A 27,228-nucleotide genomic window follows, 5' to 3' on the forward strand; every position below is an offset into this window, starting at 1 on the left:
CGTTAAGATCGACCAAAGCGTACAGGTTTTAGCATTCAGGTCTTTGTAACAAACTTGTTAATTTCACTTTAACAGTAAATCCGAAACTATCATAAATATATCAATATTCAAGTTTTATTGGGATCACCATGAAAGTTTGTGGAGAATGGCAGATTAAAATTACTGTGGCTTGATTCCCTCCATTACTAAAGAATTAAACAGTTTTCATGAATGTTTCCCTTTATGGCCGATCTTAGGTCCACCATGTTTAACACTGCTAGGTCTCTTTGGCCACAGAAGCCTTCTACTGGGCTTCCCTATGACGTAGGTTTTTGTCTATCTTACTCGCACACTACAGCGCTTAGGCCTCAATAGGCACTAGACGCCTGTGAGTTTCCCCATCCCGCGGTGAATCTGTGCCCTTTGTGGCATTCGCTCCTGGACGACAGGTTTCGTTTCACAATTCCTGAAGACTGACTCTTTCGGCCATATACTTAAATGAGAGCGCAATGCTCGTTAACTCACACCACAAAAGTCACTTACACCACTTTCACTTTTAAGTTCTTTTAACAATGCCTGCCGCTTAGCATCTTCCGTTAGTAAAATGTCATTCCTATTTGCCCTTTCCACATAAATGAACGTCAGACTCAGCGACACAACAGTTGCATAATGTGCACTCCAGGGTCACTGTCAATCTTACGAAAAAATTTGTGTCGACTTAATTAAACAACAGTGTATCACATCGAACGCCCGTCCTCTACTAATCTCACTAAATGCTGAATTTACATTGGTAGCAGCGGGCTGAGCACAGTAACGAACAAAAAAACTCCAAGGTCAGAGTGACACTTCTAGAGTTAAAAGGCACCTAGCGTCGTGAGTATGTATCAGCGAACATACAGTGTGTAACAAAAGTCACTACTCATGACATGGTGCATCACCCTGAGAAGTCTGATGCAAAGTCGTTGAAACACCCAGTATAAGTAAAGACTACGCAGTTGGTTTCCCTTCAGAAATGCATTTAAATCTTAGTTGTCTGCGAGATTGGTTGGTTGGTTTGGGGGATGAAAGGGACCAGACTGCTACGGTCATCGGTCCCTTTTTCCAAAGACAAAGAACATCCACAGAGAATAAAAACGAGGAACAGAATAGATCACAGACGATACAGAACAAGAGAAACGGAGACAAGGACAAGACAAAACGAACTAAAACCACACAGAGTGTGACAGTGGTTGGCCGACCATAGAAATAAAAAAGGAAAAGCCAACCACTTAGAAACACATTAAAAGATCAGTTTAAAATCATAGGCCAAAGGCCAGAATCAAAACAAAAAATAAAACAGAAACACTCAGATGAAAGAATAAAAACTCCCTGCCCTAATAAAACGTAAAACTAAGGCAGCCATAACAGGGTCATCGGATAAAACGGCAGGGAGCGTATCAGGCAGCGCAAATGTCTGCCTGACCACAGCTAAAAGGGGGCAGGCCAACAGAATGTGGGCCACCGTCAAAGCCGCCCCGCAGCGACATACAGGAGGGTCCTCCCGGCGCAGTAAATAACTGTGTGTTAGCCGGGAGTGGCCAATACGGAGCCGACAAAGGACGACTGAGTCCCTGCGGTTGGCTCGCATGGAGGACCGCCACACAGTCGTCGTCTCCTTAATGGCACGGAGTTTATTGGGTGTAATCCGATCGCGCCATTCAGCGTCCCAAAGCGCAAAAACTTTTCGGCGGAGGACCGCCCGCAAATCAGCCTCTGGGAGGCCAACATCCAGAGATGGTTTACTCGTGGCCTCTTTCGCCAGGCGGTCAACATGTTCATTGCCCGGGATACCGACATGACCGGGGGTCCACACAAAGACCACAGAGCGGCCGCAACGCGCAAGAGTATGCAGGGACTCATGGATAGCCATCACCAGACGAGAACGAGGAAAACACTGGTCGAGAGCTCGTAAACCGCTCAGGGAATCGCTACAGATAACGAAGGACTCACCTGAGCAGGAGCGGATATACTCTAGGGCTCTAAAGATGGCGACTAGCTCAGCAGTGTAAACGCTGCAGCCAGCCGCCAAGGACCGTTGTTCGGAATGGTCCCCTAGAGTTAGCGCATACCCGACACGACCAGCAACCATCGAACCGTCGGTGTAAACAATTCCAGAGCCCTGATACGTGGCCAGGATGGAATAAAAGCGGCAGCGGAAGGCCTCTGGAGGGACCGAGTCCTTCGAGCCCTGTGTCAAGTCGAGCCGAAGGCAAGGGCGAGGAACACACCACGGGGGTGTACGCAGAGGCGCCCGGAAAGGAGGGGGAACAGGGAAAAACCCAAGCCCACAGAGAAGCTCCTTGACGCGTACGGCGATCGGACAACCCGACCGGGGCCGACGGTCTGGCAGATGGACGACTGACTGCGGGAACAGGACACGATAATTTGGATGCCCGGGCAAGCTTAGAACATGGGCCGCATAAGCGGCCAGCAAACGTTGGCGCCGGAACCGCAGTGGAGGTACACCTGCCTCCACTAGTACACTGTCCACAGGGCTGGTGCGGAAAGCACCAGTGGCAAGGCGTATCCCGCTGTGGAGAATTGGGTCCAGCACCCGCAACGCAGATGGGGATGCTGAGCCATAAGCTAGGCACCCATAATCCAGGCGAGACTGGATTAACGCCTGGTAGAGCCGCAACAGGGTAGAGCGGTCGGCGCCCCAGTGGGTGTGGCTCAAGCATCTCAGAGCGTTTAGATGCCGCCAACACGTCTGTTTAAGCTGCCGGATATGAGGCAGCCAAGTCAACCGGGCATCGAAAACCACCCCCAAAAACCTGTGGGTTTCCACCACAGCAAGGAGTTCGTCGCCAAGATAAAGCCGCGGCTCAGGATGGACTGTTCGGCGCCGGCAGAAATGCATAACGCGGGTCTTGGCTGCCGAAAACTGAAACCCATGCTCTACAGCCCAAGACTGCGCCTTACGGATAGCGCCCTGTAGCTGACGTTCAACAGCTGCAATGCCAGTAGAGCTGTAATAAAGGCAGAAGTCGTCAGCATACAGGGAAGCAGAGACAGAATTTCCCACGGCCGCAGCGAGCCCGTTAATGGCTATTAAAAACAGGCAGACAATTAAAACAGAACCCTGTGGCACACCGTTCTCCTGGACGTGGGTGGAACTATAGGAGGCTGCGACTTGCACGCGGAAGGTACGATACGACAGGAAATTGCGGATAAAGATCGGCAGAGGGCCCCGAAGACCCCATCCATGAAGCGTAGAAAGGATGTGATGACGCCATGTCGTATCGTACGCCTTCCGCATGTCGAAAAAGACAGCGACCAGGTGCTGACGGCGGGCAAAGGCAGTACGGATGGCCGACTCCAGGCTCACCAGATTGTCGGCGGCGGAGCGGCCTTTCCGGAACCCACCCTGAGACGGAGCCAGAAGGCCCCGAGACTCCAGTACCCAATTTAAGCGCCGGCTCACCATCCGTTCAAGCAACTTGCAAAGAACGTTGGTGAGACTAATGGGACGGTAGCTGTCCACCTCCAGAGGGTTCTTTCCAGGTTTCAAAATGGGGATGACAATACTTTCCCGCCATTGCGACGGAAACTCGCCCTCGACCCAGAGACGGTTGTAAAGGTCGAGGAGGCGTCGCTTGCAGTCCACTGAAAGGTGTTTCAGCATCTGACAGTGGATGCGATCTGGCCCGGGAGCGGTATCAGGGCAAGCGGCAAGGGCACTCTGAAATTCCCACTCACTGAATGGAGCGTTGTAGGGTTCAGAAGCGTCGGTGCGAAAAGAAAGGCTCCGACGTTCCATCCGCTCTTTAATGGAGCGGAAGGCCTGGGGGTAATTCGCAGAAGCGGAACTCATAGCAAAATGCTCTGCTAAGCGGTTTGCAATGACGTCGGAGTCAGTACAAACTGCTCCATTCAGTGAGAGCGCAGGGACGCTGGCAGGGGTCCGATAGCCGTAGACGCGTCGAATCTTGGCCCAGACCTGCGAAGGAGTGACATGGAGGCCAATGGTGGACACATACCGCTCCCAGCACTCCTTCTTGCCTTGGCGGATAAGGAGGCGGGCCCGCGCACGCAGCCGTTTGAAGGCGATAAGGTGGTCTAAGGAGGGATGTCGCTTGTGACGCTGGAGCGCCCGCCGGCGATCTTTAATCGCTTCAGCGATCTCAGGCGACCACCAAGGCACAGCCTTCCGCCGAGGGGACCCAGAAGAACGGGGAATGGCAGATTCGGCGGCAGTAACGATGCCGGTGGTGACCGATTGAACCACCGCATCAATGTCATCACTAGAGAGAGGCTCAATAGCGGCAGTGGAGGAGAACAAGTCCCAGTCAGCCTTATTCATAGCCCATCTGCTAGGGCGCCCAGAAGAGTGACGCTGTGGTAGTGACAGAAAGATCGGAAAGTGGTCACTACCACACAGGTCGTCATGCACACTCCATTGGAGAGACGGTAAGAGGCTAGGGCTACATATTGAAAGGTCAATGGCGGAGTATGTGCCATGCGCCACACTGAAGTGTGTGAAGGCACCATCATTTAAAATCGAGAGATCGAGCTGCGACAATAAATGTTCAACGATGGCGCCTCGACCTGTTGCCACTGACCCACCCCACAGAGGGTTATGGGCGTTGAAGTCGCCCAATAGCAAGAAAGGTGGCAGCCAGGACATGCTGCGAGACATCACCATCCGGTGGAAGGTAAAGACTGCAGACGGTAACAGCCTGTGGCGTCCACACCCGAACAGCGACAGCCTCTAAAGGTGTGTGGAGAGGGACAGACTCGCTGTGCAGAGTGTGAAGGACATAGAGGCAGACGCCACCCGACACCCTTTCATACGCTGCCCTGTTCTTATAATAACCCCGATAGCCACGGAGGGCGGGGGTTCGCATTGCTGGAAACCAAGTTTCCTGAAGAGCTATGCAGAAGAAAGGGTGACGGCTGATAAGTTGTTGGAGCTCAGCTAGATGGTGGAAAAAACCGCCGCAGTTCCACTGGAGGATGATATTGTCCATGGCTGAGAAAGGCGTGAAAGGACTGGGAAGGCAATTTACGCCGCTTGTTCACTCACTGCCACCGATTCAGTACCCGTACGAGAGGCATCCATGGCGTCTGAGGGACCAGCGAGATCAAGGTCCTCAGCGTACGCTAGAATCTCGACTGCATCCTCAGACGCAGAGCGCGAAAGGTGCGGTGGGGTTGGCGCCACCGCAAGTTCTGTGGCCTTAGAGGTCTTTCTCTTGGACTTCTCTCGCTGAACCTTGGGTTGCACCGGCTGGGAAGGCTTCACCGATTCAGCCTCCGGGACAGAGGAGGATCGTGAAGCCCTACGCCCGGCCGCTGGTGAGGACTTATGCCACTGGCGGCCGTCATCCTTCCCGCTGGTGGAACCCTGGGAAGGGAGGGTCCCAAGGGAACTCTTACGGGCGAGAGTAGCCGAAGAAGTTAGACGCTTCTCCGGCTGAGAAGCGGGGACGGACGTCCCCGACGGGTGGGAGGAGGTTGCTCCTGAGGTAGGTGGTGCAGGAGCAACCGGTTGGGTAGAGCCCCCCACAGGCAAGGGGGCAGGAGGAGTCGTACTGCTTATCGAGCTGGCTGGAAGTCTCGAAACTGATGGGGCTAGCACAGTTGTCGTAGCAGCTGCATAAGAAGATGTCATTCTCACAGGATGGAGTCTGTCATATTTCCTTTTGGCCTCAGTATAGCTCAGCCGGTCCAGGGTCTTATATTCCATAATTTTGCGCTCTTTCTGAAAGACTTTGCAGTCAGGCGAGCAAGGTGAATGGTGCTCCCCGCAGTTGACACAGATGGGAGGCGGGGCACATGGAGTATCGGGATGAGATGGGCGTCCGCAATCTCGACATGTGAGGCTGGAAGTGCAGCGGGAAGACATATGGCCGAACTTCCAGCACTTGAAGCACCGCATCGGGGGAGGAATATAGGGCCTGACGTCACATCGGTAGACCATCACCTTGACCTTTTCCGGTAACGTATCACCCTCGAAGGCCAAGATGAAGGCACCGGTAGCAACCTGATTGTCCCTCGGACCCCGATGAACGCGCCGGACGAAATGAACACCTCTACGTTCTAAGTTGGCGCGCAGCTCGTCATCAGACTGCAAAAGGAGGTCCCTATGGAAAATAACACCCTGGACCATATTTAAGCTCTTATGTGGAGTAATAGTAACGTTAACATCCCCCAACTTGTCACAAGCAAGTAACCTGCGTGACTGGGCGGAGGATGCCGTTTGTATCAGTACTGAGCCAGAGCGCATTTTAGACAAGCCCTCCACCTCCCCAAACTTGTCCTCTAAATGCTCGACGAAGAACTGAGGCTTTGTGGAGAGAAAAGACTCCCCATCAGCTCTCGTACAAACCAAGAATCGGGGCGAATAACTATTACCTCCATCCTGAGACTTACGCTCCTCCCACGGCGTGGCCAGAGAGGGGAACGTTTTCGGATTGTACTTTTCAGCATTAAATTGAGCCCGAGAACGCTTAGAGACTGCTGGCGGCTGGCCGCCAGCGAGAGATGATGTACCACGCTTCATTGCGGGTCATCCGCCCTGATGCCACCTACTCCGACCAAGGGCCCTCCCCACGGGCGCCACCCAGCCGCAGCAATAGCCACCTGGCAGGATGTCCATTGCCGGGAGTCCTGATGCCCCAGGGAGACGGGCATCTACTCCTTGGCATACGTGGGGAGTTAACGGCGCAGGCATCAGTAGAGCGATCCCTGTGTTGTCAGGGGGCTACAACCAAGAGGGTACATGGCGGCCCCACCACAACGGACTGGCTACCGTGCTGGATCTTAGGTGCAAAACTGTCCAAGGTCGTCGTCGCAGTTAAAAGAAACACTGCAGAGTGCAGCGTGGGAATCGCATCCAGGGACGTATCCTCGCCCAAGAGATGGAAAACGAGCGGAACACTATTGCAACGACGAAAAAGCCGGCTAAAGGTCTCAATGCACGACGGATACAGTGCACCACGTAAGGCGCCCTTCCCCAATTGGCTCGCTCTTCGGAATAATTTAGAAAGATGGAGGTCAAACCCGAGAGGGGACCATCACATAAGGCCGAAACATGTGAGACTCCTTTTAGTCGCCTCTTACGACAGGCAGGAAGACCGCGGGCCTATTCTAACCCCCGAACCCGCAGGGGGATGTCTGCGAGAAGATAGTGTTGTGTCTCGTTTCACAAGCAGAAGCGTCTAGCAGCAGGAATCGGAATTCGATACCAGCAGATCGTGGCCTTTCGAGAATGCGATATCGTTCCGCGATATTGCTACTGAAGTCGGTCGGCATTTCGCTGTCATGCGAACATGGAATCGATATAAGGTCGCAGGAATCAGACCTACATCTCAATGTGCCCGCCAAGATCCGAGATTTGCTGAGGTCCACGAAGGATCCACGGATGCTCTCCACAACGCAGATGTCTACGAACTTCGGTGTAAACGCGGCGAAGTCTGTGTTTGTGAAACCGGGAGACCCATTAACACTCGCAGCTCGGAGCATGAACGTTACGTACGACTGGGACAGAACAACAAGTCAGCTGCAGCAGAACATCACGAGAATTGTGGAAGTCCTAACAATTTTCGAGAACCTCGCGTATTTTCTCGGCAGCCGTGGATGCAGCAACGGAAAATGAGAGAGACTATTTAAATAATTAAACGCCCTAACAACGTTAACAGGGAAGATGGCTACAAGTTAGCTGCGATCTGGCTGCAGACTGTCTTCGTTCGCGTCAGCAGCGCCACTTAACAGCACAAACAGCAGCCGCGGAAGAACTGCCTTGCTGCAGGAGAACACCACCCCTCAGATGCAAGCTGCCGATTTGGTACTGCCTTCCAATCACCAACGACAGTTTGCCTACCAATCACTTAACAGACTGGCACAACCAACAGCCACGTTATACTCTACCTTCTACCAATAATCTACTCAGTTTCCTTCCAATCAGCCACCCCTCCATAACAGCCTCTTCAAATTGTGCAATGACGTCTCACACATATGACGTCGGGAGCCACCAGATAATCGATAATGACATTATCACCAGTATATACAGTAATGAACCGCAGCAAGTAGGTCGAAATGTCGCCTATTTAGTTGTTTATTACTTTACGATGACGCGGCCCAATTATTTGAATCAAGATGCTGATGGCTCCAGTTATGGATGTGTCGATATATCTGACTGTCTATTCATGGAGTGCGTAGGGGCCTGAAGATGGCATTAACGAGATACAGAAACTGATCGCCTAAAGAAAGTAACTTCTGAAAACATTGGGTTATCAGGAGATTTCACTTTGCTAAATAATTGTTTGAGTCTGTCTTGTCACCTTTCTAATGAAGTGATTTAACAACTGCATATTTTAACGTGTCTGGAAAAATTCCTTGCGCCAGTGATGCACTGCTAGGGACATTACTTACTGGATCCCATAGCCACGTCACGAATCTTTGATCAGGAACGGAAGTTTTTTGCAGTAGGACTGTTGACATTTTTAAACGTATCGAGAATCCGATACATCTGTATTTAAAAAAGTTTCATTATCGGCCGTCGATATAACAAAAAGGTAGGGATATATCGACGGAAAGGATATCCACGTACTGCCCTATAAAAATATACTGCCGGTTTAGAGCTGTATATTTAAGTATTGATTTATTATTAGAAATTCTGTACATGAACAAGATAGCACCCTGCTTATCCCCCTTAGAGGAAGAATTGAAAGGAAAACTATGCAGGTTCACACTCTGTGATAACCATTTTGCCAACAACTGTAGCTGCATGTAAGTGGTACAATGAAAGACGTGCCGCGCGGAGTAGCCTTGCCACGGTTCGCGCGGCTCCCCCGTCGGAGGTTCGAGTCCTGCCAAGGGTGTGTGTGTGTGTGTGTGTGTGTGTGTGTGTGTGTGTGTCTGAGGGGTTCCTTAGTGTACGTTAAAGTCAGATTATGTAGTGTGTAAGCCTAGGGACCGATAACCTTAGTAGTTTGGTCCCATAGGAACTTAATAACAGATTCAGATATTTACGAGGATTGCGAAAAAAATATAATGTAACATAAAAATATTGGCGCTCGATTTTGCCCTTTCGATATCCTATGGCCGGCCGATGTGACCGAGCGGTTCTAGACGCTGCAGTCCGCAACCGCGCTGCTGTTACGGTCGCAGGTTCGAATCCTGCCTCGGGCATGGATGTGTGTGATGTCCTTAGATCAGTTAGGTTTAAGTAGTTCCAAGTCTAGGGGACTGATGACCTCAGATGTTAAGTCCCATAGTGCTTAGTGCCATTCGATATCCTATGCACCGATATATCGGGCAAGATTGATGTGTCGATGTTTTATGAACAGCGCTAGCCTGCAGCACCACGGACCGTCAGCACGGCGACTTTCAGTTGCGGCTTCCGCTGGCGTGGCAGCAGAGAGCGGCGCGCCGACACTGGTGCGCTCAACTTCATTCAGTATTGGACACTCGAGTGGCACCTCGTCCTCTTTCCGGATGAGTACCGGGTCTACGTACAGCATTATTTATGGAGTTTGCAAGGACAACGAAGGTCGCATCGCTACTGCGAAAATCGGCTTGCTTTTTTCTGAAATATCCTGCGAAACATAAGTTAAGGGCAACAGATAGATTTCCGAAAAGCGTTCGACACGATGCACCACTGCGAACTGTTAACTAAGCAGCGAGCGTAAGGAACAGGTTCCCTGGTATGTGAGTGGCTACCAGAAAGCCTCTCTCAGAGGACGACGACGGTCCGGGCTTAAGGGCGTGCCACACATGTAACCGCATGCAGAGATGCATATAGGCGGATTCATGTGTGGCACGCCCTTAAGCCCGGACAGTTGTCCTTCTCAGCGAGAGGCTTTCTGACAGGCCTAGGATCTACGAGAATATCCTGTTTGATGCCATGTACCAGGGAGGCACTATTTTTAACATATTTTAACATTTATGTATCATTTATGGACAAACATTTTAATATGCAACTGAATATGGGACACAGGCCCTGGAAGCAGGTTGAGCCTTCATTTTTAGAAATACTTTTTGTTTTTTTATACCAGTGTAGTGGCTTTTGTGACCGATGAATATGAGAGTGGGCGGTTCTAGGCGCGCAGTCCGGAACCGCGCGACTGCTACGGTCGCAGGTTCGAATCCTGCCTCGGGCATGGATGTGTGTGATGTCCTTAGGTTAGTTAGGTTTAAGTAGTTGTAAGTTCTAGGGGACTGATGACCACAGATGTTAATTCCCATAGTGCTCAGAGCCATTTTTTTGAGAGTGGGTTGAAGACTTCTTAAGTAGTTGAACCCAATATGTAGTCGTGGATGCCGAGTGTTCATCAGAGACAAGGGTATCGTCAGGAGAGCCCCAGGGAAGTGTGACGGGGCCGCTCTCGTTCACTACAGACGCACAAATGATCTGACGGACCGAGTGAGCAGCGATCTGCCGCTGTCTGCTGATGTTTATGTGGTGTACGGAAATGAGTCGTCGAGTAACTGCACGTGGATACGAGATGACTTTGACAGGAAGTCAGGTTGCTCTAGATGTAGAAAAATATAAGGTAATTCAGATGAGTAGGAAAAACCAAACCATAATGTTGGAATACAGTGTCAGTAGTGTACTGCTTGAAAGACTTGCGTCGATAAAATATTCAGGTGTAACATTACAAAGCAATATGAAATGGAACAACCACCTAAGGACGATAGTAGGGAAGGCGAATGCTCTAATTCGGTTTATTGGGAGAATTTTACTGAAGTGTCGTTCATCTATAAAAGAGACCGTGTAGACAACACCAATGCGACCCATTCTTGAGTACCGTTTCAGTGTTTGCGATCCACACCACGTCGGATTAATGCAAGACATCGAAGCTATTCAGGGGCAGGTTACTAGGTTTGTGAAACAACAATTAAATCAGTACTATGAAATGAATATCCTTAGCTGCATACAGGCGTTGATATACGTCAACGGGGACAGTTGAAAATGTGTGCCCCGACCGGGACCCGAACCCGGGATCTCCTGCTTACATGGCAGAAGCTCTATTTTTTTTTTAATCTCATTTTGTTCGCTTTCGTTCGTTGCATCTGCCCGGGGCGGACGTCGTAAGACACCCGTTTGAGTTCGTCGTTGATCGGTTAACTCAGTTTCTTTACTACAGAGGGCAGCTAACCCTCTGACCGAACACGCTGAGCTACCGTGCCGGCATCCGTCTGAGCCACCGAGGACACAGAGGATAGTGCGACTGCAGGGACTTATCTCTGGTACGCCCCCGTCAGACCCACATTCCCAACTTATTGGCCCGCCCTATATTCGTAGTGCCCCTACCCATTACACTCATTAGTCGCGGCTTCACCGATTCCCGTAAGAGTTCGGGCAATGTGTGTCCATCCGCACAGATGATGGTCAAATGGCCGGTGAGCCTTAACTATATATGTGAAGATTGACATTGGCTATATATATGATGATGATGTATATACTAGATATGTTACCGATAGGTTCGATCAGCACGCACGTGTTACAGAGATGCCTGATGAACTGATGTATTAATCTCTGGAGGGAAGTCGACAACATTTACAACTATTTTCGTGGAACACTATTGAGAAAATTTGGAGAATCAGCATTTGAATGTGACTGCAGAAAGATTCTACAGAAGCTAACATACGTTCCGCGTAAGGACCACGAAGATAAGAGAAGTTAGGATTCGTACGGAGGTTTACAGACAGTCGTTTCTCCCTAGTGGAACAGGAAACGAAATGACTGGTGGTGGTACAAGGTACCCTCCGCTTCGCACCAGACAGTGGACTGTAAGTATGTTTGCGGATACAAGTTGTATTCGTTATCGCCATACGAGCCCAGCACTTGGCGTTCTACTATGGTTTGTCATTTATTGCACAACATGACTATCTCTGGTAGCACAGCCGATAACTGGGACAACTAGCGTTACATTTCTGACGAGTGGAAATCTGTCGCTGTGTGTGCCCTTCCTTCGGTGGATCCGTGACGTTATTAACCGCAAGACCTTCTGTTGCCTGTGCAGTTCTGTCCTACTTCGATACTGGAAACATCTCTCACCCACTGAAAATACCTAGTCATGGGTTGCCGAGATATTGATACGCCATAACTCGACAGCCACTACTTTTGATGAACGATAGCAGAGTTGAAGCACCATGGAATGACGTACACGTCTGTCATCCAAGCTCAGTTTAACTTTATGCCCACCTGGGTAGCTCAGTTCGACTTGAGGTCACCTGGTTTACAGCTGCTGTTGCCGGCAGATGGGTTAACTGAGCACTAAATGAATACCTCCAAATAACCTACAAAATCACGTAATTTTCTAGCTAACTACACTTAATAAATGAAAAAAGCAATCGGGATCCACATATCGTCTGTCATCCTCTGCCAGTGTCGTCACTGGAAGCTGTACGGAGAGGCGTGCGGTCAGCAGACACTTGAGATGTTATTTAATTTTATTTTTAAGGCTATCTGTTTCAGCATTTCATTATGCCATCTTCAGGCCCCATATGCCCCTGAAGATGCCATAGTGAAACGCTGAAACAAGTTACACGGCTGTTTAAGAATTATTGACATTGACAATCACTTAACTAACCAGTGTCCCATGTCCATGATGGACCAACAGATATACACTTTCTTGAAGCCACTACTTCTGAACCAAGTAGCTCCTCGGTTGGTCCCACGATGCTGATCACACCCCGTTACGGCCCTTGCACCTCGGAAAAATCCCTGGCAGTACAAGGAGTGGAAGCCGTGTCCCCCACATAAGAGCCAGACATGTTGTCCACTAAGCTACAGAGGCGGAGCCTCGGTGTCTTTCCAATAGATGTAACCATAAAATCTAGCTGCATCTTACTGGCTGAAGAAGGGAAGGACTAATAAGGTCAGGGAAATTGCAGTAGAAACTATAGAGTAGAACAATAAGTAAAATTGTTATTTGCTGTCCTTTCTGGTGCTGCAAAATCCAGTGGTGGCCTGAACACAATGCAAACACTGGTGCAATACAAACGCATCATCAATCGCGGCACACAAAACAGCTTATATACTAATGAAAGGTACACGACAAAGACCCCCCACCGATAGAACTGAACAACACAAACATCAAAAGAACTTCTAGTACATCCTGACGACGAACGTAACTCCAGCAAAGACACAGAACTAACTACAAGTAAGGCCGAAAAAACGTCATACAAATTAGCACGTTTAAATACTTGCAATACAGACTACCCGTCACGTACATCAGAGCATATCACTGCACTCTCTATGGGCCAGCAGCATGTTTTCCAAGTGTGGGGGCACACAGACTTGTCCCTGCGATAAAAAGTGTAACTATGACACGCGGACAGAGGAGTGTGTTCCTTGAGGTTTTCTAGGGCGTTCGGCATCACCTCAGTAGAGAATGTGTGCAACGCCGGGTGTATTTCCGACAGATATAACCACGAAATATCTTATTGTCTGAAGAAGGGAATATCCGATAAGGTCAGGGGAATTACTGTAGAAACTATAGAGCAGAACCGGAACGTAATTCCTGGCGGGTGGGCGTCTGGCAACGGGACTGGGACCAACGTGATCAGGGTCGTAGGCTGCACACCTTCTTCCCCGCCAACGTCAGGGAGCGGTTACGAATGAAACATGCCAATTCGAGCCGTGGCATCGTTCACTTCCAAGTTGAACGCGGTCCTTGTCCACCACGTTTGCAGTACTTTCCGTTTGCTGACAGCGGCCACTGTCAGTGCGGGGAACACGGATCTCCAAACATTTAGTTCTTTACTGTGTGTGGTACAGCCATTTATCTAGAAACATACCACGAATAACCACAGATAAACTACAAGAAACGTTCGGAGACCCGGACAAATGGGAGCTATTAAACACACAGATCAAATCTCCAAAATTGAACACACTATCTGCAAAGAAATGAGATCATTCGACATATACACTCCTGGAAATTGAAATAAGAACACCGTGAATTCATTGTCCCAGGAAGGGGAAACTTTATTGACACATTCCTGGGGTCAGATACATCACATGATCACACTGACAGAACCACAGGCACATAGACACAGGCAACAGAGCATGCACAATGTCGGCACTAGTACAGTGTATATCCACCTTTCGCAGCAATGCAGGCTGCTATTCTCCCATGGAGACGATCGTAGAGATGCTGGATGTAGTCCTGTGGAACGGCTTGCCATGCCATTTCCACCTGGCGCCTCAGTTGGACCAGCGTTCGTGCTGGACGTGCAGACCGCGTGAGACGACGCTTCATCCAGTCCCAAACATGCTCAATGGGGGACAGATCCGGAGATCTTGCTGGCCAGGGTAGTTGACTTACACCTTCTAGAGCACGTTGGGTGGCACGGGATACATGCGGACGTGCATTGTCCTGTTGGAACAGCAAGTTCCCTTGCCGGTCTAGGAATGGTAGAACGATGGGTTCGATGACGGTTTGGATGCACCGTGCACTATTCAGTGTCCCCTCGACGATCACCAGTGGTGTACGGCCAGTGTAGGAGATCGCTCCCCACACCATGATGCCGGGTGTTGGCTCTGTGTGCCTCGGTCGTATGCAGTCCTGATTGTGGCGCTCACCTGCACGGCGCCAAACACGCATACGACCATCATTGGCACCAAGGCAGAAGCGACTCTCATCGCTGAAGACGACACGTCTCCATTCGTCCCTCCATTCACGCCTGTCGCGACACCACTGGAGGCGGGCTGCACGATGTTGGGGCGTGAGCGAAAGACGGCCTAACGGTGTGCGGGACCGTAGCCCAGCTTCATGGAGACGGTTGCGAATGGTCCTCGCCGATACCCCAGGAGCAACAGTGTCCCTAATTTGCTGGGAAGTGGCGGTGCGGTCCCCTACGGCACTGCGTAGGATCCTACGGTCTTGGCGTGCATCCGTGCGTCGCTGCGGTCCGGTCCCAGGTCGACGGGCACGTGCACCTTCCGCCGACCACTGGCGACAACATCGATGTACTGTGGAGACCTCACGCCCCACGTGTTGAGCAATTCGGCGGTACGTCCACCCGGCCTCCCGCATGCCCACTATACGCCCTCGCTCAAAGTTCGTCAACTGCACATACGGTTCACGTCCACGCTGTCGCGGCATGCTACCAGTGTTAAAGACTGCGATGGAGCTCCGTATGCCACGGCAAACTGGCTGACACTGACGGCGGCGGTGCACAAATGCTGCGCAGCTAGCGCCATTCGACGGCCAACACCGCGGTTCCTGGTGTGTCCGCTGTGCCGTGCGTGTGATCATTGCTTGTACAGCCCTCTTGCAGTGTCCGGAGCAAGTATGGTGGGTCTGACACACCGGTGTCAATGTGTTCTTTTTTCCATTTCCAGGAGTGTAGTTGTGATGACAGCAAGGCGAATGGATCAGCTCAGATGAGGACTCCAGCACAACGGATGACATTAATACCAATGGCGAGATAAAAGAACAGCAACATGTACGTAACACGTACACGACACTAAATGGTGAAATAGTGATACACAAAAAAATTGGAACAGAAACCTGTTAATCTACTAATCTATTAAGTAGTACAGTATGTGGTCAATTATTGACCCAGGCGCCATGTAAACCGTTAATTGACTACATTAACGTAGGTAAACTACACTGAAGCGACAAAGAAACTGGTATAGGCATGCGTATTCAAATACAGATATATGTAAACAGGCAGAATACGGCGCTGCGGTCGGCAACGCCTATATAAGACAAGTGCCTGGCGCAGTTGTTAGATCGGCTACTGCTGCCACAATGGCAGATTATCAAGATCTGTCTTAGTCTGAATGTGGTGTTACAGTCGGCGCACGAGCGATGGGACACAGCATCACGGAATAGCGATGAAGTGGGGATTTTCCTGTACGACCATTTCAGGAGTGTATTGTGAATATCAGGAATCCGGTAAAACATCAAATCTCCGACATCGCTGCGGCCGGAAAAAAGATCCTGCAAAAACAGGACCAACGACGACTGAAGGAATCTTCAACGTAACACCAATGCAATCCTGGACTCTTGATGACTGAAAACATGTTGCCTGGTCGGACGAGTCTCGTTTCAAATTGTACCGAGCGGATAGACGTATACGGGTATGGAGAAGACCTCATAAATCCATGGACGCTGCATGTCAGCAGGGTAGTGTTCCAGCTGGTGGCGGCTCTGTAATGGTGTGGGGCGTGTGCAGTTCGAGTGACGTGGGACCCTGATGCATCTAGATACGACTCTGACAGGTGACACGTATGCATCCTGTCTGATCACCTGCGTCCATTCGCGTCCATTGTGCATTCTAACGGACTTGGGCAATTCCAGCAAACACTGCAACACCCCACACGTCCTAAACTGCTATGGAGTGGCTCCTGGGACACACTGCTGAGTTTAAAAACTTCCTCTGGCCACCAAACTCCCCAGACTTTAACATTATTGAGCATATCTGGAATGTCTTGTAACTTACTGTTCAGAAAAGGTCTCCATCCCTGGTACTCTTACGGATTTGTGCACAGCCCTGCAATTCCCTCCATCACTACTTCAGACATTATTCGAGTCCACGTCACGTTGTGTTGCGGCACTTCTGCGTGCTCGAGGGGGCCCTACACGATGTTAGGCAGGTGTACTAGTTTCTTTGGCTCTTCAGTCTATAACATAAGTAATCTAGCTAACCGACGCACATATCAGAAAGTTATACGAGTGACGAACCGACTCGTAACATTGAAGACGCGAAGTATCTCGTGTAGTAAACTAACAATGGGACGGGCTGCCCAGTGTTGTCAGGGCCGAGGACACATACTGAATTCCTCGAGCAGCACCACTGAGGAAAGAATCATCTTTAATAGCGCTCCTTTATCTGCTCTTAAAATCTTATGATTTTCCGTTTCGAAATTTCAGATATTATAATTTCAAGAAGTAATAACAATTGTATCTCAGACAAAAAAAAGGCGAAAGACAATCACGCAGCCCCCACCTCCACGTGGTGTTCCACGGACAACGATGCCCGCGGCCTTAGCAGCGTATACAAATTTCGTTGCGCGATAGGGGCCGTGTGCGCTGGGTAAGTGGAATGAGTTGAGCCCTACGGCCTGCACAAAATTCATCTGATGGCGGGCACCGGTGGTATAAATACACCCTTGGAAAAGAATCGTTAGCAATTTACGTATTCTTTTATTAGTGAGAAGTTTTATCTCCGAAAAAGTCTCGAAGTTATCTCACTTCTTCTACGAACTTGCATTAGAGATGATAACGTAAATAAGCGATCAAAAAAGAATAAAGGAATGACCATTAGCGTTTAGTATCACGTCGACGAGTCACAGCTTAAGCATTTGGAGGGAAATTGGTAGTGTCGTATGCAAAGGAAATTCCCCCGTATTCATCTTAAAGAAGGTACAAAAAAATCTCATTCTGCTTTGCGGAATATTAACTTCGCTCTTCCCAAAAGCGAATCTAATGTTGATCACTGCATCATTTCGCTCTGTGAGTAGTGTTAGAGAAATAAACAAACGTAATTGTCATCAGGTTAAACACAAATGATGTTGAGTAACAGGGACGTTAGCATGGCAGAGAGAAACAGACTGCGCGTGAGATGTCGCAGCCAACAGCCGGGCATACGATCATCATCGTCAAAATATTATCGCCGTGAATGCTCGATGTGCCTGTTTTCAACATTCCTTTCTGTTGACAGACGATGTGAACGCGCCTAAATTCAAACTACAGGTGGGAATTACTTGCTGTTAACATTCCGTTCCACTGACTTCCCGTCGAGAGCGAAGCGAAAATAACGCTTCTTTATCGATCGCAATTACAAATAGAACCTAGATCGCAGGACATCCATCCTTGCTGCAATAATGATGATTTCCTAAATGATATTATATAATCAGAAACGATAGGCGTTATGATGCCTTTCCAAGATTCACGATTCATATACTACTTGTAGCTGGGATTCACAGCCATACAATACTTTTTGAAGGACATCATCTTTACGGCAGTGATTGTTATAGGTTTTTTATTATTTATTGCAATTTCGGCCTTAGGCCATTATCAAGTGATATTATGGCTTTAAACCATGTCAGCTTACATTACGTTGGCATGGCTTAAAGCCATAATATCACTTGATAATGGCCTAAGGCCGAAACTGCAATAGTGTAATAAAAACCTGTAACAGTCACTGGCGTAAAGATGACGTCATTCACGATTCAGTCGGTAGCTTCAGCTCTACTTACCGAGCAAACTTATTGACTACACTGACCAAAGAGCCCAAATCATGCACCAATAAATTTTAGCACATCTTGCGACAGCTCGTGATGAAGTTTTTCTCACGTAGAAATCCAGTCGTCTGCTGTGTCATGAAGTTATTCTCACGAAGAAATCCAATTAGTCGTCTGCTGTGCCTAAAATGTAAGTTTCACTCGCGAAAAGTTAAAAACTAGAATTACTATTTTATCCGACGTATTCTTAGCATAAGGCAACGGCCTTGCCGCAGTGGATACACCGGTTCCCGTCAGATCACCGAAGTTAAGCGCTGTTGGGCGTGGCCGGCACTTGGAAGGGTGACCATCCAGCCGCCATGCGCTGTTGCCATTTTTCGGGGTGCACTCAGCCTCGTGATGCCAAATGAGGAGCTACTCGACCGAATAGTAGCGGCTCCTGTCAAAGAAAACGATCATAACGACCGGGAGAGCGGTGTGCTGACCCCATGCCCCTCCTATCCGCATCCTCAACTGAGGATGACACGGCGGTCGGATGGTCCCGATGGGCCACTTGTGGCCTCAAGACGGAGTGCTTTTTTTCTTAGCATAGGGAATATAGTGTCGGCATATTGTAACTTGCTCTTTGGCTAATTGTACATAACACCACCTGCTGCGTAAATATTTTTTGCGCCACGACCAGGCCTAGTGGTCGAAACTGTCCGTGACCAACAACACTTATGCAACTGGAGCTCGTATGTATTCGAACTGTCAAATGTCGTGATTTTTCGTTAAAAACTACTGTTTTCGCGACGCATTTAAAGCCACCGTTTCTACATCTGGATACAGGAGGTGCACGAAAGTATGGAAACACCAAAAACACAACACATTACCACGCCCAATACGGTGAAGGAAAACATCAGGCATTCAAAACAGCTTCCAGTTGTCTCGGTATTGGTAAATATAGATCCTGTACGTTTTTTTAAAGGAATCTTAGAACTATTCTTTCCGCCAAATAGTGGCAAGTTCAGAGGTAACGATGGTGGAGGTGAGTGCATCACGCACGCTTCTCACCGAAGTAAACCTATAACGCCAGCCGGCCGCGGTGGCCGAGCGATTCTAGGCACTTCAGTCCGGAACCGCGTGACTGCTACGGTCGCAGGTTCGAATCCTGCCTCGGGCATGGATGCGTGTGGTGTCATTAGGCTAGTTAAGTTTAAGTAGTTCTACGTTCTACGGGACCGATGACCTCAGATGTGAAGTCCCATAGTGCTCAGAACCATTTTAACCTATAATAGCCATTGTGGTGACCACAGGAGGTAAGACAAAAATTCATCCTCGTGGTCACAAAACTGGTTCTGGATGATGCACGCTGTGTGAACAGGTGTTTTGTCGGTTTGGAACATAGCGTTACTACTTTAGAACAAGTGTACCATGGGATGGACGTGATGGCCGAAACTGTCACGTAATCTTTTTCCTCCACAGTCCAAGTTTTATGAGCTCGGCAGAACGCTTTCCTCTAACGGGCAATTGTATCACTAGAGCTCCCTTCGTATCGTTTTCGCGCTGACAGAGCCCGCCAGTGCAACGCTCAGATCTGCAGTTGTCGTCGTCTTTATTTCACAATCATTTTCAACGAGCGTCTGTCACGATCATTAAAACACAAACCCTCGTTCGCGTTGTGACTTAGCAGATGATAAATTTCCGCTTTCCCTGTATGCGGTGTAATTTTTCGATACGGTGCCTCCTGAAACATCAAACACTTGGGCTACCTTGGTTACAGAAGCAAGCACCATACGAGCACTAATTTGTGCAAGTTCGTATTCGGTTGGCTCCGACATAATGCATTCACTACTTCACTGTTCCGACAGTGACTGACACTTGCGACGTATTGATGACATCGCATGGCGCCGTCAAATACAACAGCGGAACCTGCAGGCTTGGCTAGCTAAAATAAAAATAAATAAATAAAATAAAAAATGGTTCAAATGGCTCTGAGCACTATGGGACTTAACATCTATGGTCATCAGTCCCCTAGAACTTAGAACTACTTAAACCTAACTAACCTAAGGGCATCACACACATCATGCCCGAGGCAGGATTCTAACCTGCGACCGTAGCGGTCACGCGATTCCAGACTGAAGCGCCTAGAACCGCACGGCCACACCGGCCGGCACTTGGCTAACATCTGCATTTAGACACGGTAGTGCAGTGCCTGTGTTATTCCGAATTACAATGCAAATTTCCTGTGGACATACATGCATGTGCGAAGGAACATTGCATCGAAATTCGGAATAACAGAGGCACAATACAACCGTAAAATGTCTCACCTGTACGGGAATATGCATAATGGATGCACGGGTACAGGTTGACGACGAAGGAGGTTTGGGTCTGGCCGTGAGTCGTGCACGGATAGCCAAATGATGGGGCGACCTCTCGCGAAATCCGGGTTCGAGTCCCGGTCTGACACGAAGTTTCATTGTCGTCATTCCATTCTTCAGCTGACGTCATTCCATTTTACAGCTGATGGTTGCCCATATTCGTAACTGCGAATACATTTCATGTATCTGCATTTAGATTCAAGCAACAATTTCTCGTGACGTTTTTGTCCACCCCCTGCATATACTTTGCAAACCACTGTCAAGTCCATGCTTCTTAGGGTTTCTTTCAGTGCCGCAGAATGACTGCGGTAATGCCAGAAACTTTAAAGGATAGCTTTCACGGGATAATTGACGCTTGTTTTCAAGCCTCCGCCAACTCAAGTGTTCAGCATTTGTTGCCGGTCTTGCTGGATTCAAAGAAACAGATAACCATTCGTGCCGCACTTCTTTGCATATGTTAAACACACCCTACTAATGCTATCTCGAATAGATCTCTCACACTTGACAATAAGACAGTATACACAAATGATGTGTAACCATTTTCCCAGAATGTTGCCTATGAACCGAAGACTGCCATCTGTCTTACCTACAGCCGAGCCTGTTTGGTCATTCCGTCATTTCATACCCCCTAGAAACTGGTATTTGTATGAGTTGACGGATACCTATTGTAACTCACTGGTGTCATCAGGGAATGCTACGTACTTCTCAGCGTTTTAGGAAGTGCATAATTTTACATTTCTCAACATTTAAAACGAGTTGCTAGTCTTTGTGCTGCTTTCTCCAGAAGTACTTCACTGTAGATATTTATTTATTTCCTGTTTTTTTCCTAGTTTTTCTCGAAGTGTAACACAATTAAAGGTTACCTTTTCGAAACACCGTTTTTGTTTCCCGGTGAGAGCAAGATGTTTGAAATTTGACTCAAAGGTGTCTACAACCATCCTCTGTAATTGTGAAAAAATGTGACGCCCTGCGACTTCACCACCAGGCCCGACGACCTTTTGGACAAATAGGAAACATACGCCACACCTCCGAAGTTCATGCGGGGAGCAAGGTGAGTTCCGTAGGTTACATAGGCACCAAATTTCACCCCAATTGTGCCCGTCACTACCGTGGGCGTGCCACATGATAGGAAGTTCTCTCTCTCTCTCTCTCTCTCTCTCTCTCTCTCTCTCTCCCTCTCCCCCCCCCCCCCACTACATACTTCTCACGATCCCTCTGCAGTGGAGGTCAAATCTGCGACACCCAACATTAATCACTTTGTTTTCCTGTCGCTGGCAGAGGAAAAAATTTTAAACAAATCGCCGCTCAGAATCGACACGGAAGCCTTCAGGGGGTGGGGGATAGGCCGTCAATGAAACCACCCCTTCCGCTGTGGGTGTCCACTCCCCACACATTTCGCGATAGAAACGACAGTTCGTAGTACAGGACGACGTCCTTGACAATCTCTGGCACTGCTGATACACCCACGGACGATTCGAGCCTTCTCTAAGGTCATCGGGAGGCCTGCAACCGCAATGGACATGAGCGCACCCGTTTGGAATGTAGCACGGCCGCAAATCTTTGCTCTGTTCAAAACGAAATTCGAACTTGATCCGAAACCAAAGGTAGATCAAGCTTTTTCAGCCCTCCTGTTTCACGCCTCTTGCGGCGTGATCATAAGGAATTAGACATTAACATGCGCATGAGTAAACAGGCAAATGGTCCCTTTAAGACCTCTCAGTTCAGCAACACCCTCAGCACCGTCCATGCACCTTTGCCAAGCACTTCAATGGGGGTAGGGGGGTGGGGGGTACGACGTCAGATGGACCGATTTGGAGCAGGAGAGGCACCACAGGACATATTTATTTCCACTGGATATACTTTTATAAATCAATTCATAAAACTTTGTCAGCATGACCAAGAACTATTCAGTATTCATACTCATAGCAGTGGAAGCTCGAAAATATTACAAAATAATTTTTGTTTTACATGTGAAATTTCCATCATATTTCACTTACAATCGGCTGCGTTTGTTGCTATAGGTACACTTTTCTTCATAAGTAAGAGAGATGATTCCATGAATTTTGCACAGCATACAAACCATATTTACAGCTGTATGAAACTCTAGAATTTTCCAAATCCATTAAAACCTGTGGTGAAACTTGAGGTAATTAACTATAAAAATTGAGTTTTTCTAAACATGAAGTTTAAAATGTAACAGTTCATTTTTTTCATAAATTAAATAAATTCTAGAGTTTCATACATCTGTAAGTATGGTTTGTACGCCATGCAAAATTCATCGGATAATCTCTCTTACTTATGAAGAAAAGTGTACCTATAGCAACAAATGCAACCAATAGTAAGTGAAAAAATGATGCAATTCCATATGTAAAAAAAAATATTTCTTAATACCTGTGGTTCATGGTGTGGGTTCCCATTGTCGTGTCCTAGTTCATGAACCACGGGCAACGTATGAGTGGCCAAGTAAGTGGTCCTGACAGTCAGGATACCAGTTACTTTGGAATAAGGCTGGGCATCTCTGACATATTCTGAGTCGTGGTCACCTTTGTGCTCATACGGCAAAGACTACCAAATCCACCGGTCAGCTCCTCAACCGTTAGAGGTAAAACCCAATGGGACCCGGGGCAAGTAAGGCTAGCAACCTGCTTCCCTGGTACTTTAAATATGATGCTGGCAACAATCATAGCAAAATGCCTCGAACCTTTGGAGGTGACGGAGTGCCATCTCTAATTGACAAACCAGGGACTCTTAAGATACGACTCGGCAAACGAATGGTAACGAGATGGGGAGCTATTAATATCAATGGGGGCTACTCTGGGAAGAAGGTAGAGCTGGCAGAGGCTGCAAGTAAGATGGGGTTGGACGTTTTAGCTGTTAGTGACATTCGGGTAAGGGGTGAGAAAGAGGAAGTGGGAGAATACAAGTTCTACCTGTCAGGAGTTAAAGCAGGAATAGCACAATGGGGTGTAGGGCTTTACATCAGGAAAGAAATGGAATGGTTCAAATGGCTCTGAGCACTATGGGACTCAACATCTTAGGTCATAAGTCCCCTAGAACTTAGAACTACTTAAACCTAACTAACCTAAGGACATCACACATACCCATTCCCGAGGCAGGATTCGAACCTGCGACCCGCGGTTCCGGACTGCAGCGCCAGAAAGAAATGGAACCCAGCATAGTTGCAATAAGGTATGTAAACGAACGACCGATGTGGATAGATTTGACAGTGACTAGCAAGAAAATTGGGATTGTGCATGTACATTTGCATTGTGAAGGGACAGATCAAGATAAGATGGATAGTTTTTATGACGCACTCAGTGATGTAGTTGTTAGAGTAAAGGACAAGGACAGAGTTCTGCTCACGGGTGAGTTTAATGTCAGGACTTGAAATCGAACAGAAGGGTATGAAAAGGTTATGGATAAATTTGGAGAGGATATGGAGGCCAAAAGGAACGGGAAACAACTCTTGTATTTCTGTGCCAGTATGGGCTTAGTAATCACAAATTCCTTTTTTAAACATAAGAACATTCACCGGTATACTTGGGAAAGAAGGGGAACCAGATCTGTCATTGACTACATAATAACAGACCAGGAATTCAGGAAGGCTGTGAGGGACACATGTGTATTCAGGGGATTCTTTGATGACACTGATCATTATTTAATCTGCAGTGAAATTGGTATTGTGAGGCCGAAAGTGCAGGAGGTCAGGTCCATATGTAGGAGGATAAGAGTGGAGAAACTTCAGGATAAGGAAATCAGGCACAAGTACATAACAGTGATCTCAGAAAGGTACCACTTAGTTGAATGTAGACAATTACAGTCATTGAAAAAGGTATGGACAAGGTACAGGGACACAGTACTAGAAGTGGCTAAAGAATGTCTTGGAACAGTAGTGTGTAAAGGTAGGATGAAGCAAACAGCTTGGTGGAATGACATATGATGATGATGATGATGATGTTTGGTTTGTGGGGCGCTCAACAGCGTGGTTATCAGCGCCCGTACAATTACCCAATCTTTGCTCAGTCCAATTGCGCCACTTTCCTGGATGATGAAATGATGAGGACAACACAAACACCCAGTCATCTCGAGGCAGGTGAAAATCCCTGACCCCGCCGGGAATCGAACCCGGGACCCCCTGCTCGTGAAGCGAGAACGCTACCGAGCGGCGGACAGGTGGAATGACATAGTCAAGGCAGCCTGTAAAAGGAAAAAGATGGCGTATCAAAAATGGCTACATACTTGAACTCAGGTAGACAGAGAAAGTTATGTTGAAGAAAGAAACAAAGCCAAACAGATAATTGCAGCATCCAAGAAGAAATATTGGGAAGACTTTGGAAACAGGTTGGAGACTTTGGGTCAAGCTGCTGGAAAACCATTCTGGAGTGTAATTAGCAGTCTTCAAAAGGGAGTTAAGAAGGAAATGACAAGTATTTTGGACAAGTCAGGAAATCTGCTGGTGAATCCTGTTGATGCCTTGGGCAGATTGAGGGAATATTTTGAAGAGTTGCTCAATGTAGGTGAAAATACTATCAGTAATGTTTTAGATTTCGATGTACAATGGGATAGGAATGACGATGGAAATAGTATCAAATTTGAGGAAGTGGAGAAAATAGTCAATAGATTGCAATGCAATAAAGCGGCTGGGGTGGATGAAAGTAAGTCGGAGCTCACCAAATACAGTGGAATGTCAGGTCTTAAATGGCTACACAGGATAACTGAAATGGCGTGGGAGTCGGGACAGGTTCCATCAGACTGGACGAAAGCAGTAATCACACCAATCTTTAAACATGGAAACAGAAAAGATTGTAACAACTACAGAGGTATCTCTTTAATCAGCGTTGTGCGCAAAGTCTTCTCAGGTATTGTTGAAAGTAAAGTGCGAGTATTAGTTGAGGACAAATTGGATGAAAATCAGTGTGGGTTTAGGCCTCTTAGAGGTTGTCAGGACCAGATCATTAGCTTACGGCAAATAATGGAGAAGTGTTACGAGTGGAACAGGGAATTTTATCTATGCTTTATACAGGGTGTTTCAAAAATGACCGGTATATTTGAAACGGCAATAAAAACTAAACGAGCAGCGATAGAAATACACCGTTTGTTGCAATATGCTTGGGACAACAGTACATTTTCAGGCAGACAAACTTTCGAAATTACAGTAGTTACAATTTTCAACAACAGATGGCGCTGTGGTCTGGGAAACTCTATAGTACGATATTTTCCACATATCCACCATGCGTAGCAATAATATGGCGTAGTCTCTGAATGAAATTACCCGAAACCTTTGACAACGTGTCTGGCGGAATGGCTTCACATGCAGATGAGATGTACTGCTTCAGCTGTTCAATTGTTTCTGGATTCTGGCGGTACACCTGGTCTTTCAAGTGTCCCCACAGAAAGAAGTCACAGGGGTTCATGTCTGGCGAATAGGGAGGCCAATCCACGCCGCCTCCTGTATGTTTCGGATAGCCCAAAGCTATCACACGATCATCGAAATATTCATTCAGGAAATTAAACACGTCGGCCGTGCGATGTGGCCGGGCACCATCTTGCATAAACCACGAGGTGTTCGCAGTGTCGTCTAAGGCAGTTTGTACCGCCACAAATTCACGAAGAATGTCCAGATAGCGTGATGCAGTAATCGTTTCGGCGCTGAAGAATGGGCCAATGATTCCTTTGAAAGAAATGGCGGCCCAGACCAGTACTTTTTGAGGATGCAGGGACGATGGGACTGCAACATGGGGCTTTTCGGTTCCCCATATGCGTCAGTTCTGTTTATTGACGAAGCCGTCCAGGTAAAAATAAGCTTCGTCGGTAAACCAAATGCTGCCCACATGCATATCGCCGTCATCAATCCTGTGCACTATATCGTTAGCGAATGTCTCTCGTGCAGCAATGGTAGCGGCGCTGAGGGGTTGCCGCGTTTGAATTTTGTATGGATAGAGGTGTAAACTCTGGCGCATGAGACGATACGTGGACGTTGGCGTCATTTGGACCGCAGCTGCCACACGGCGAACGGAAACCCGAGGCCGCTGTTGGATCACCTGCTGCACTAGCTGCGCGTTGCCCTCTGTGGTTGCCGTACGCGGTCGCCCTACCTTTCCAGCACGTTCATCCGTCACGTTCCCAGTCCGTTTAAATTTTTCAAACAGACCCTTTATTGTATCGCTTTTTGGTCCTTTGGTTACATTAAACCTCCGTTGAAAACTTCGTCTTGTTGCAACAACACTGTGTTCTAGGCGGTGGAATTCCAACACCAGAAAAATCCTCTGTTCTAAGGAATAAACCATGTTGTCTACAGCACACTTGCACGTTGTGAACAGCATACGCTTACAGCAGACAGACGACGTACAGAATGGCGCACCCACAGACTGCGTTGTCTTCTATATCGTTCACATCACTTGCAGCGCCATCTGTTGTTGAAAATTGTAACTACTGTAATTTCGAAAGTTTGTCCGCCTGAAAATGTACTGTTGTCCCAAGCATATTGCAACAAACGGTGTATTTCTATCGCTGCTCGTTTAGTTTTTATTGCCGTTTCAAATATACCGGTCATTTTTGAAACACCCTGTAGATCTAGGAAAGGCATATGACCGGGTTCCTAGGAGGAAGTTATTGTCTGTTCTACGCGATTATGGAATAGGAGGCAAACTTTTGCAAGCAATTAAAGGTCTTTACATAGATAGTCAGGCAGCAGTTAGAGTT

The 27,228-nt window shown here is 48.0% G+C and overlaps 1 protein-coding gene and 1 pseudogene across 1 annotated transcript in view; one reads left to right on the forward strand and one right to left on the reverse strand.

Moving 5' to 3' along the window:
• The window catches only part of LOC126088424 (uncharacterized), a 471,147-nt gene that overhangs the window by 409,300 nt on the left and 34,619 nt on the right, over positions 1-27,228 (reverse strand). The gene's annotated exons all lie outside the window — the stretch shown is intronic.
• LOC126089761 (5S ribosomal RNA) lies at positions 18,423-18,539 on the forward strand (annotated as a pseudogene).

This window comes from Schistocerca cancellata, chromosome 6 (assembly GCF_023864275.1).
Source record: "Schistocerca cancellata isolate TAMUIC-IGC-003103 chromosome 6, iqSchCanc2.1, whole genome shotgun sequence".
NCBI lineage: Eukaryota > Metazoa > Arthropoda > Insecta > Orthoptera > Acrididae > Schistocerca > Schistocerca cancellata.